The sequence below is a fragment of the Cryptomeria japonica genome, unplaced genomic scaffold, assembly GCF_030272615.1.
Source record: "Cryptomeria japonica unplaced genomic scaffold, Sugi_1.0 HiC_scaffold_51, whole genome shotgun sequence".
In the NCBI taxonomy this organism is placed as follows: domain Eukaryota; kingdom Viridiplantae; phylum Streptophyta; class Pinopsida; order Cupressales; family Cupressaceae; genus Cryptomeria; species Cryptomeria japonica.
In genome coordinates, this window is record NW_026728873.1 from 267,360 (window position 1) to 280,000 (window position 12,641).

At 59.0% G+C, this 12,641-nt stretch overlaps 1 non-coding gene across 1 annotated transcript; it reads right to left on the reverse strand.

The window, feature by feature from the left end:
* Positions 1–1,335: 1,335 nt before the first annotated feature.
* On the reverse strand, positions 1,336–1,454 carry LOC131862787 (5S ribosomal RNA). The gene has a single exon (XR_009361724.1). It is a non-coding gene; the product is annotated as a 5S ribosomal RNA (ribosomal RNA).
* Between the last annotated feature and the right edge of the window lie 11,187 nt (positions 1,455–12,641).

Below are 12,641 nucleotides of genomic sequence, written 5' to 3' on the forward strand. Positions count from 1 at the left end.
AAGGAGCGCTCCGAAGTGTGCTCCAAGGTGCGGCGTGCACGAAGTCGGAGCCCGGTTTGCCCCGGGTGCGCACCTCGCGTGCACCTTCGCCAGGGTGGGCACCTCGGTGCGCACACCTTCTCAATGTTTTCTTGCCTTTTCTGGAAATTGGTGAAGGCAGCGCATCAAAGGTGCGCACCTCGGTGTGCTCCGAGGTGCGAACCCGAGAGCGCTCCGAGGTGCCCACGAAGTCGAAAGTCGGGTTAATTGCATTGTTTTCCCCGGGTGCGCTCCGAGGTGCGCAACATCGGCGCGCACCAAGGAGGGCTCCGAAGTGTGCTCCAAGGTGCGCACGATGGCGTGCACCTCTGGTGCGCACGATTCGGAGCTCGGTTTGACCGGGGTGCGCACACCTTGGCTGGGTTGCGCACCTTTTGTGCGCTCCAAGGTGCGCACGAAGTCGGAGCTCGGTTTGCCCCGGGTGCGCACCTTCGCCAGGGTGCGCACCTTGATGCGCACGCCTTGGCTGGGCTGCGCACCTTGGTGGGCGCCATGGTGCGCACCTTTCGTGCGCTCCAAGGTGCGCACGAAGTCGGAGCTCGGTTTGCCCCGGGTGCGCACCTTGGTGGGCGCCATGGTGCACTCCGAGGTGCCCAAGATTGGTGCGCACCAAGGAGCGCTCCGAAGTGCGCTCCAAGGTGCGCGCGAAGTCGAAAGTTGGGTTAATTGTCCGGTTTGCCTCGGGTGCGCACCTTGCGTGCACCTTCGCCAGGGTGGGCGCCTTGGTGCGCACACCTTGGCTGGGCTGCGCACACCTTGGCACCCGCGTTTCCTTCATTTTAAATTTTTTTTTTTTACAATCTCTCAAGTGGGAAATTCTATAATCTCAACTTTTTTTGCCTTTTCAGGAAACTTTTGAATGGAGCGCATCATTGGTGCGCTCCGAAGTGTGCTCCAAAGCTCTCTCCAGCTGCGTGCACCTGCCCCGGCCGCGCACCCGGCCCCGCCCAGCTTCGCTCACCTGTCCCGGGCGTCTGGTGCGGAACCTTAGAGTAAGAAACATCACCGTGCACCTTGGCCAACGTGCGCGACTCGACCGAGCGCGCACTGGCCGAGGTGCACACCGATTTCACCTGGGTGCGCGCGCAGCACCTCGGGCGCACCGGGGTGCGCGCACAACGCCCGGGTTGCACCGTGGCCTGTGTGCTCGGGGGGCCTCGGGTGCGCGCTCGGTGTCGCCCCCGCGCGCGCGGTAGTGCGGGCAGCGCACCCCGGCCCGGCCCGGCCCCGACGAGAACGCAAACGGGCAAAAGGTTTATTCAAATAGCATTGCGACGCCCGGCGAAAAACTAAAAAAAGGTGCAACACCGGGACTTCCCGGGAGGTCACCCATCCCAGTACTACTCCGGCCCAAGCGCGCTTAACTGCGGAGTTCTGATGGGATCCGGTGCACTAATGCTGGTATGATCGCACCCGTTATGAGCTTGTCGCAGTGTGTACTTAGCAAACCGCGACCCACGTGCGAATCCACCCCGGCCACCCACCCCCGTCGAGGTGCACACCCTCCCTCGCGAAGTGCGCCCCGTTCGCCAAGTGTGAGCCCTGCCCGGGTGCGCGCACCTTGCTAGGGCGTCGGGTGTGCACCCGGCCCGGCCTACGTGCGTGCACCTGGAGGGGGCGTCGTGTGCGTGCAGTGTCCCGTCTGCAACGCGGTGCCCACACACCACCTCGGGCGCAACGACCTGCGCTCACATGTGGGCCGAGTGCACCTTGGTGCATGTTCGGGGCGCCTCGGGTGCACGCTCGATCTTGCCCCGGTGCACCAAGGCGCTCGGTTTGCCCCGGGTGCGCACTTGGTGCAAGGTGGGCACCCAAAATAGGGATCAAGCACCAAAACACAAGTTTCGGGATGCAAAATGGGACCCAAGGACCACAAATGCGTTCCAAGACCCATGATGGGTCCACGAGAACAAAAATGTGTTCCGAGACTTAATAAACAAATATTGGGTTTTAGGAGAAGAAACATGCTCTGATGCCCAAAACGAGAATCGACCCCGAAAAGGCCACAGGCCAAAAGTGGGATGCGAGACAAAAAAAAATGGGACCCGAGGACCAAAATTGGGTTCCCAGGTCGAAGACAGGGCAACCGGACAAGAAACGACCTCTAAGGCTCGAAATGAGTCCCGACGACTAAAACTTGACAAGAAGCACCCATCAGGCACCCAACTCGACACCCATGGGATGCCGACCCACCCGGGCTTCCACCTAGCACACCTTGGCACCCACCCACCCTCGCACCCAACCTCGCACCCAACTTAGCACCTTTGAACCCACATTGGCACTCACCCTGACCCTGGCACCTTGGAACCCACATTGGCACTCACCTTGACCCTGGCACCCACCTTTGCACTCACCTTGGGACCCACCCTGGCTCCCACCTCGGCACCCACCCAGACACCCACCTTGGTTCCTTGGCACCCACCTTGGATCCTTGGCACCCACCCCGACACCCACCTTGGCACGCAACTTGGCTACTTGCCACCCACCTTGGCTCCTTGACGCCCACCCCGACAACCACCCCGTGACCTACCCTGGCTAGGGTTGGTGCACACCCACCCTGGTGCCCACCTTGGCACCCACCCTATGACCCACCTTGGCACGCACCTTAGTACCCACCCCGTTACCCACCCTAGGACCCACCCCGTGACCCACCTTGGCCAGGGTGGGTGCACCCACCCTGGTGCCCACCTTGGCACCCACCCATCCTAGCACCCAGCCTGTGACCGGGCTTGGAACCCAACCTTGCACCCGCACCCGTCTTGGCCAGTGTGGGTGCGCACCCATCCTGGCACCCACGTTGTGACACACCCTTTAACCCACGCACCCTAGCACCCACGTTGGCACCCACCTTGGAACCCAACCTAGCAACTTGGCACCCACCCCGTGACCCACCTTGGCATCCACCATAGCAGTCGCCGACTTGGCACCCACCTCGGCACCCACCTTGACACTTGTGGACCCACCTTGCCACTCACCCTAGCATCGACCCATCCTAGCACCCACCCTGGCACCTTTGCACCCTAGCACTCACCCATCCTAGCACCTAACCTGTGACCCACCTTGACACTCACCCTCGCACCCACCTTGGAACCCAACCTAGCACCCACCCACCCTGACACCAACCCTAGCACCTACCCACCCTTGCACCCACCCTGTGACCCATCTTGGCACCCACCCATCCTACCACTCAACCTATCACCCACCTTCTCACCCACCTTGGCATCCACCTTAGCACCCACCCACACTGGCACCTTGGCACCCACCTCGGGCAAGGTGGGTGCACACCCACCCTGGCACCCAATTTAGAACCCACCGAGCATGTTACCCACCTTGGCACCCACATTGCAGCCCACCCTAGTACCCACCCTATGACCCACATTGGCATCCACACCCTAGCACCCAGGCACCTCGACACCCGCCTTGACACCCACCCTAGCACTGAACCTGTGACCCACCTTGGAACTCACCCTAGAACCCACCCACCCTGTGAACCACCTTGGCATCCACCTTAGCACCCACCCACCTTGGCACCCACTCTAGCACTCACCCATCCTAACACCCAACTTGTTACCCACCTTGGCACCCGCCCTCGCGTCCACCTTGAAACCCACCCTAGCACCCACCCACGCAGGAGCCCACCTTGGCACCCAACCTAACACCCACGCATCCTGGCACCCAACTTGTGACCCACCTTGGAACCCACCCTAGTACCCACCTTTGAACCCACTATATCACCAACCCACCTTGGCACCCACCCTATGACCCTCTTTGGAATCCACCCTAGCACGCACCCACCCTGGCACCCACCATGGAGCGCACCCTAGCACCCACCCACCTCGGCACGCACCTCAACACCCACCTTGGTGTGCGCACTGCGCCAACCTCTCAAAGACCCTATGTGGTGCGCTCCAAAGTGTACACCTTTGGTGCGCTCCAAGGTGCGCACCTTTGGTGCACACCGAGGTGCACACCAAAGTGTGCACCGAGGTGAGCACCAAAGTGCACTCCAGGGTGCACACCAAGGCGTGCACCTTTGGTGCGGTCAATGCAAACGAATTCGGAAGTTGGGGTCGATGTCCTAATCGCTGCTGCAGACTACACGTATGAGAATCGGACAAATAGCTTTATATAGGGGAGGTGTTGCGTTTGATGGGTCGACTCCCCTGGTTGTGTGCACTGCACCAACTTCAAAGACCCTGTCTTGTTTAAGAAGTCAAAAGTTGGGGTGGATGTCCTAATCATTGCTGCAGTCTACGCATGTATGAGAATCAGACAAATAGCTTATATAGGGGAGGTGTTGCATTCGGTGGGTTGACTCCCCTGGTTGTGCGCACTGCGCCAACCTCAAAGACCCCGCATAGCAGAAGAAGTCGGAAGTCGGATTTTGGTGAGCACCAAGGCGTGCACCTTTGGTGCGGTCAACGCAGACGAATTCAGAAGTTGGGGTGGATGTCCTAATCGTTGTTGCAGGCTACACATGTATGAGAATCAGACAAATAGCTTATATAGGGGAGGTGTTGGGTTTGATGGGTCAACTCCCTTGGTTGTGCGCATTACGCCAACCTCAAAGACCTTGTTTTCGTTAAGAAGTCAAAAGTTGGGGTCAATGTCCTAATGGCTCCTGCAGGCTACACATGTATGAGAATCGGACAAATAGCTTATATAGGGGAGGTGTTGGGTTTGATGGGTCGACTCCCCTGGTTGTGCGCATTACGTCAACCTCAAAGACCTTGTTTTCGTTAAGAAGTCAAAAGTTGGGGTCGATGTCCTAATTGCTCCTGTAGACTACACATGTATGAGAATCAGACAAATAGCTTATATAGGGGAGGTGTTGGGTTTGATGGGTTGACTCCCCTAGTTGTTCGCATTACACCAACCTCAAAGACCTTGTTTTCGTTTAGAAGCCGAAAGTTGGGGTCGATGTCCTAATTGCTCCTGCAGGCTACGCATGTATGAGAATCAGACAAATAGCTTATATAGGGGAGGTGTTGGGTTTGATGGGTCGACTCCCCTGGTTGTGCGCATTGCGCCAACCTCAAAGACCCTGCATTGCGGATGAAGTCGAAAGTCAGAGTTTGGTGTGCTACAAGGTGTGGTCGAAGGTGCTCACCTAGGTGTGCACCTTTGGAGCACAGGAAAAGTGCCCTCCAAAAGTGCGCACCTTTGGAGTGCACAAAAGTGCCCTCCAAAAGTGCGCACCTTTGGAGCGCAGAAAAGTGCCCTCCAAAAAGTGCCCTCCAAAAGTGCGCACCTTTGGAGCGCAGAAAAGTGCCCTCCAAAAAGTGCCCTCCAAAAGTGCGCACCTTTGGAGCGCAGAAAAGTGCCCTCCAAAAAGTGCCCTCCAAAAGTGCGCACCTTTGGAGCGCAGAAAAGTGCCCTCCAAAAAGTGCCCTCCAAAAGTGCGCACCTTTGGAGCGCAGAAAAGTGCCCTCCAAAAAGTGCCCTCCAAAAGTGCGCACCTTTGGAGCGCAGAAAAGTGCCCTCCAAAAAGTGCCCTCCAAAAGTGCGCACCTTTGGAGCGCAGAAAAGTGCCCTCCAAAAAGTGCCCTCCAAAAGTGCGCACCTTTGGAGCGCAGAAAAGTGCCCTCCAAAAAGTGCCCTCCAAAAGTGCGCACCTTTGGAGCGCAGAAAAGTGCCCTCCAAAAAGTGCCCTCCAAAAGTGCGCACCTTTGGAGCGCAGAAAAGTGCCCTCCAAAAAGTGCCCTCCAAAAGTGCGCACCTTTGGAGCGCAGAAAAGTGCCCTCCAAAAGTGCGCACCTTTGGAGCGCACAAAAGTGCCCTCCAAAAGTGCGCACTTTTGGTGCGCACCAAGGCGCTGGTTCGGTCGTTGCAGGCGAGTTCGGAAGTTGGGGTCGATGTCCTGAGCGGAGGTGCAAACTACACAGGTGTCGGAATCGGACAAATAGCTTATATAGGGGAGGTGTATGCTTCGATGGGTCGACTCCCCAGGTTGAGCGCACCGCGCCAACCTCAAAGACCCTACGGTATGGATGAAGTCGGAAGTTGGGTCCGATGACCGATTCGATTAGTAGGTATGCTCATGAGGTCGGAATTTGGGTCCGATGACCTGCCATGTGCAGGAAGGCGAATGTTGACACTGTGCGTTGCAAGGTGCACACCAAGGCGCTGGTGCGGTCTTTTTAGTCGAGTTCGGAAGTTGGGGTCGATGTCCTGATCGGAGGTGCAAGCTACACAGGTGTGGGAATCGGACAAATAGCTTATATAGGGGAGGTGTATGCTTCGTTGGGTCGACTCCCCGGGTTGAGCGCACCGCGCCAACCTCAAAGACCCTACGGTATGGATGAAGTCGGAAGTTGGGTCCGATGACCGATTCGATATGTAGGCATACTCGCGAGGTCGGAATTTGGGTCCGATGACCTGCCACGTGCAGGAAGGCGAATGTTGGCACTGTGCGTTGCAAGGTGCGCACCAAGGCGCTGGTTCGGTCGTTGGAGGCGAGTTCGGAAGTTGGGGTCGATGTCTTGATCGGAGGTGCAAACTACACAGGTGTGGGAATCGGACAAATAGCTTATATAGGGGAGGTGTATGCTTCGTTGGGTCGACTCCCCGGGTTGAGCGCACCGCGCCAACTTCAAAGACCCTACGGTATGGATGAAGTCGGAAGTTGGGTCCGATGACCGATTCGATATGTAGGCATACTCGCGAGGTCGGAATTTGGGTCCGATGACCTGCCATGTGCAGGAAGGCGAATGTTGGGACTGTGCGTCGCAAGGTGCGCACCAAGGCGCTGGTGCCGTCGTTGCAGTCGAGTTCGGAAGTTGGGGTCGATGTCCTGGTCAGAGGTGCAAACTACACAGGTGTGGGAATCGGACAAATAGCTTATATAGGGGAGGTGTATGCTTCGATGGGTCGACTCCCTGGGTTGAGCGCACCGCGCCAACCTCAAAGACCCTACAGTATGGATGAAGTCGGAAGTTGGGTCCGATGACCGATTCGATACGTAGGCATATTGGCGAGGTCTGAATTTGTGTCCGATGACCTGCCATGCGCAGGAAGGCGGAATTTGGGTCCGATGACCGAGTTGATGGCGTGCCATGCGCAGAAAGGCGGAATTTGGGTCCGATGACCGAGTTGATGTTGATGGCCCGCCATGCACAGGAAGGCGGAATTTGGGTCCGATGACCGATTTGAAGGCGTGCCATACGCAAAAAGGCGGAGTTTGGGTCCGATGACCGAGTTGATATTGATGGCCCGCCATGCGCAGGAAGGCGGAATTTGGGTCCGATGACCTGACATACGCATGGAGTCCGACTCGGGGGCCGATGTTCGATTCGATGACTTGCATTGTGGGTAAAGTCGGAAGTTGTGGTCTTTGACCCGATTCGATGACCAGACTTCGGCTGCTTGAGAATCGGACAAATAACTTATATAGGGGAGGTAGTGTTCTCGAGCATCCTCCCCCCGTGCCCGTTTATGTCGATTGATGCTGGTGCTCGACTGGTTGGAGCGCTCGGATGCAAAAATCTTGCACCAGGATTTATCGATTGTGATGGACACGGCAAGTCTCCTGATTGCTATGCAGGAGCTCATCGTGAATCTCTATGCGGCCTTGGTATGGACTCGACCTGCGGAATGGTTCGGCAATGGTAGTCGCTCCAACACGTCCTTGCAATGGCCACAGAGGTGATTCGACTAGAGCTCCAGTCTAGCTTTTGGGTTGCTTGGCGGACTGGTATAGCCGCGATCGAGTTCCGGCCATGAACGTTTTAGATAGCTCTTGGGCTTTCTGGGACGGAAGTCGGAAGTTTGGGCTGTTGTCCGATTTGATGACCATTCTTCGGATGTGTGAGAATCGGACAAATAACTTATATAGGGGACTGTGTTGTCTCACGCAGCCCCCTCCGTGCCCCTCTATCTCGACCGATGTTGGTGCTTGAAAGGGTTGGGATCGCTCGGATTTATAAACGTGCACCACCATTTGTCGAGTGTGAGGGACGCGGCAGGTCTCCTAAATGCTATGCGGGCGCTCTCTGAGAATCTCTATCCGGCCTCGACACAGACTAGTCTTGCTGAATGGTTTGGCACTGGTAGTCGATCCAACACGTCGTTGTTGTGGCCGCCTAGGCGATTCGATTCGAGCCCCCGTCTAGCTTTTGGGTTGCTTGGCGGATTTTGCCCTATCCGCAAGTGAGCTCGGTCCCTAAACGTTCGAGAAACCCGATTGCTATGCGCCGACTCTCTTTCTTGCGAGCCTCCATCTAGCTTTTGGGTCTCTACGGAACGGAAGTCGGAATCTGGGACCGTTGTTTGATTCGACGAGGCAGACTACGGTTGTGCGAGAATCGGACAAATAACTTATATAGGGGAGGTGTTGACTGGAGCATTCTCCCCCGTGCCCCTCTAACTCGACCAATGCTGGCGCTCGAACGGTGGTAGCGCTCGGATTTTCATTGAGCGCCAGCATTGGTCGATTTAGAGGGGCATGCGAGATTCCCGAATGCTATGCGAGGGCTCTAACGGAAATGTCTATTGGTTTCGGTATGGATGCAATTGCGAGTGGTTCGGCAAAGGTAGTCGTTCCGATGCGTCCATGTCGTGGCCAAATCGATAATTCGATTTGAGCCCTCGTATAGCATTTGGGTCTCTCGATGTGATTCCGCATTCCAGTCCCTTTGGGCACTGCTTGAGCCGCATCCCAGGGGGTTCCCTTCCCAATAATCTGCCTCGCAACCCGATTGCTATGCGGTGAGGCTCCTCGGCCGCCTCGGAACTATCTGTGTATCAGACGCATCGCGGGATAAGGGGTTGGCAACGGTAGTCGCCCCAAGCGCGTCCGATGCTTGGACCATTCCGAGGCGGCCCTGAAGCCTCTTCCGTCTAGCCGTTGGGTCCTTCTCGCCGCATCCCTCGCCTCGCACCCCGATTGCTATGCGGTGAGGCTCCTCGGCCGCCTCGGAACTATCTGTGTATCGGACGCGTCGCGGGATAAGGGGTTGTCACTGGTAGTCGCCCCAAGCGCGTCCGATGCTTGGACCATTCCGAGGCGGCCCTGAAGCCTCTTCCGTCTAGCCGTTGGGTCCTTCTCGCCGCATCCCTCGCCTCGCACCCCGATTGCTATGCGGTGAGGCTCCTCGGCCGCCTCGGAACTATCTGTGTATCGGACGCGTCGCAGGATAAGGGGTTGTCACTGGTAGTCGCCCCAAGCGCGTCCGATGCTTGGACCATTCCGAGGCGGCCCTGAAGCCTCTTCCGTCTAGCCGTTGGGTCCTTCTCGCCGCATCCCTCGCCTCGCACCCCGATTGCTATGCGGTGAGGCTCCTCGGCCGCCTCGGAACTATCTGTGTATCGGACGCGTCGCGGGATAAGGGGTTGTCACTGGTAGTCGCCCCAAGCGCGTTCGATGCTTGGACCATTCCGAGGCGGCCCTGAAGCCTCTTCCGTCTAGCCGTTGGGTCCTTCTCGCCGCATCCCTCGCCTCGCACCCCGATTGCTATGCGGTGAGGCTCCTCGGCCGCCTTGGAACTATCTGTGTATCGGACGCGTCGCGGGATAAGGGGTTGTCACTGGTAGTCGCCCCAAGCGCGTCCGATGCTTGGACCATTCCGAGGCGGACCCGAAGCCTCTTCCGTCTAGCCGTTGGGTCCTTCTCGCCGCATCCTTCGCCTCGCACCCCGATTGCTATGCGGTGAGGCTCCTCGGCCGCCTCGGAACTATCTGTGTATCGGATGCGTCGCGGGATAAGGGGTTGTCACTGGTAGTCGCCCCAAGCGCGTCCGATGCTTGGACCATTCCGAGGCGGACCCGAAGCCTCTTCCGTCTAGCCGTTGGGTCCTTCTCGCCGCATCCCTCGCCTCGCACCCCGATTGCTATGCGGTGAGGCTCCTCGGCCGCCTTGGAACTATCTGTGTATCGGACGCGTCGCGGGATAAGGGGTTGTCACTGGTAGTCGCCCCAAGCGCGTCCGATGCTTGGACCATTCCGAGGCGGACCCGAAGCCTCTTCCGTCTAGCCGTTGGGTCCTTCTCGCCGCATCCCTCGCCTCGCACCCCGATTGCTATGCGGTGAGGCTCCTCGGCCGCCTTGGAACTATCTGTGTATCGGACGCGTCGCGGGATAAGGGGTTGTCACTGGTAGTCGCCCCAAGCGCGTCCGATGCTTGGACCATTCCGAGGCGGACCCGAAGCCTCTTCCGTCTAGCCGTTGGGTCCTTCTCGCCGCATCCCTCGCCTCGCACCCCGATTGCTATGCGGTGAGGCTCCTCGGCCGCCTTGGAACTATCTGTGTATCGGACGCGTCGCGGGATAAGGGGTTGTCACTGGTAGTCGCCCCAAGCGCGTCCGATGCTTGGACCATTCCGAGGCGGCCCCGAAGCCTCTTCCGTCTAGCCGTTGGGTCCTTCTCGCCGCATCCCTCGCCTCGCACCCCGATTGCTATGCGGTGAGGCTCCTCGGCCGCCTTGGAACTATCTGTGTATCGGACGCGTCGCGGGATAAGGGGTTGTCACTGGTAGTCGCCCCAAGCGCGTCCGATGCTTGGACCATTCCGAGGCGGCCCCGAAGCCTCTTCCGTGTAGCCGTTGGGTCCTTCTCGCCGCATCCCTCGCCTCGCACCCCGATTGCTATGCGGTGAGGCTCCTCGGCCGCCTTGGAACTATCTGTGTATCGGACGCGTCGCGGGATAAGGGGTTGTCACTGGTAGTCGCCCCAAGCGCGTCCGATGCTTGGACCATTCCGAGGCGGACCTGAAGCCTCTTCCCTCTAGCCGTTGGGGCTTTCTCGCCGCATCCCTCGCCTCGCACCCTGATTGCTATGCTGTGAGGCTCCTCGGCCGCCTTGGAACTATCTGTGTATCGGACGCATCGCGGGATAAGGGGTTGGCAGTGGTAGTCGCCCCAAGCGCATCCGATGCTTGGACCATTCCGAGGCGGCCCTGCAGCCTCTTCCGTCTAGCCGTTGGGGCCATCTCGCCGCATCCCCCACCTCGCACCACGATTGCTATGCGGTGAGGCTCCTTGGCCGCCTCGGAACTATCTGTGTATCGGACGCATCGCGGGATAAGGGGTTGTCACTGGTAGTCGCCCCAAGCGCGTCCGATGCTTGGACTATTCCGAGGCGGCCCTGCAGCCTCTTCCGTCTAGCCGTTGGGGCCATCTCGCTGCATCCCCCACCTCCTCGGCCGCCTCGGAACTATCTGTGTATCGGACGCATCGCGGGATAAGGGGTTGGCAGTGGTAGTCGCCCCAAGCGCGTCCGATGCTTGGACTATTCCGAGGCAGCCCTGCAGCCTCTTCGGTCTAGCCTTTGGGGCCATCTCGCCGCATCCCTCGCCTCGCACCCCGATTGCTATGCGGTGAGGCTCCTCGGCCGCCTGGGAACTATCTTCGTATCGGACGCATCGCGGGATAAGGGGTTGTCACTGGTAGTCGCCCCAAGCGCGTCCGATGCTTGGACTATTCCGAGGCGGCCCTGTGGCCTCTTCCGTCTAGCCGTTGGGGCCATCTCGCCGCATCCCCCACCTCGCACCCCGATTGCTATGCGGTGAGGCTCTTCGGCCGCCTTGGAACTATCTTCGTATCGGACGCATCGCGGGATAAGGGGTTGTCACTGGTAGTGGCCCCAAGCGCGTCCGATGCTTGGACTATTCCGAGGCGGCCCTGCAGCCTCTTCCGTCTAGCCGTTGGGGCCATCTCGCCGCATCCCCCACCTCGCACCCCGATTGCTATGCGGTGAGGCTCCTCGGCCGCCTTGGAACTATCTTCGTATCGGACGCATCGCGGGATAAGGGGTTGTCACTGGTAGTCGCCCCAAGCGCGTCCGATGCTTGGACTATTCCGACGCGGCCCTGTGGCCTCTTCCGTCTAGCCGTTGGGGCCATCTCGCCGCATCCCCCACCTCGCACCCCGATTGCTATGCGGTGAGGCTCCTCGGCCGCCTTGGAACCATCTTCGTATCGGACGCATCGCGGGATAGGGGGCTGTCACTGGTAGTCGCCCCAAGCGTGTCCGATGCTTGGACCATTCCTAGGCGGCCCTGAAGCCTCTTCCGTCTAGCCGTTGGGGCCTTCCCGCCCCATCCCTCGCCTCGCACCCCCGATTGCTATGCGGTGAGGCTCCTCGGCCGCCTTGGAACCATCTGTGTATCGGACGCATCGCGGGATAAGGGGTTGGCACTGGCAGTCGCCCCAAGCGCGTCCGATGCTTGGACCATTCCGAGGTGGCCCTGAAGCCTCTTCCGTCTAGCCGTTGGGGCCTTCCCGCCCCATCCCTCGCCTCGCACCCCGATTGATATGCGGTGAGGCTCCTCGGCCGCCTTGGAACTATCTGTGTATCGGACGCATCGCGGGATAAGGGGTTGGCACTGGTAGTCGTCCCAATCGCATCCGATGCTTGGACCATTCCGAGGCGGCCCTGCAGCCTCTTCCGTTTAGCCGTCGGGGCCTTCCCGCCGCATCCCTCGCCTCGCATCCCGATTCCTATGCGGTGAGTCTTCTCGGCCGCCGCGGAACTATACCTGTTATTGCTACTGCATCCTTCGGCTGGTAACCTCCTCTGCCGCCTTGGAACGTTCTCTTTGTCGGACGCGTCGCGGGATAAGGGGTTGGCACTGGTAGTCGCCCCAAGCGCGCCCGATGCATAGACCGCT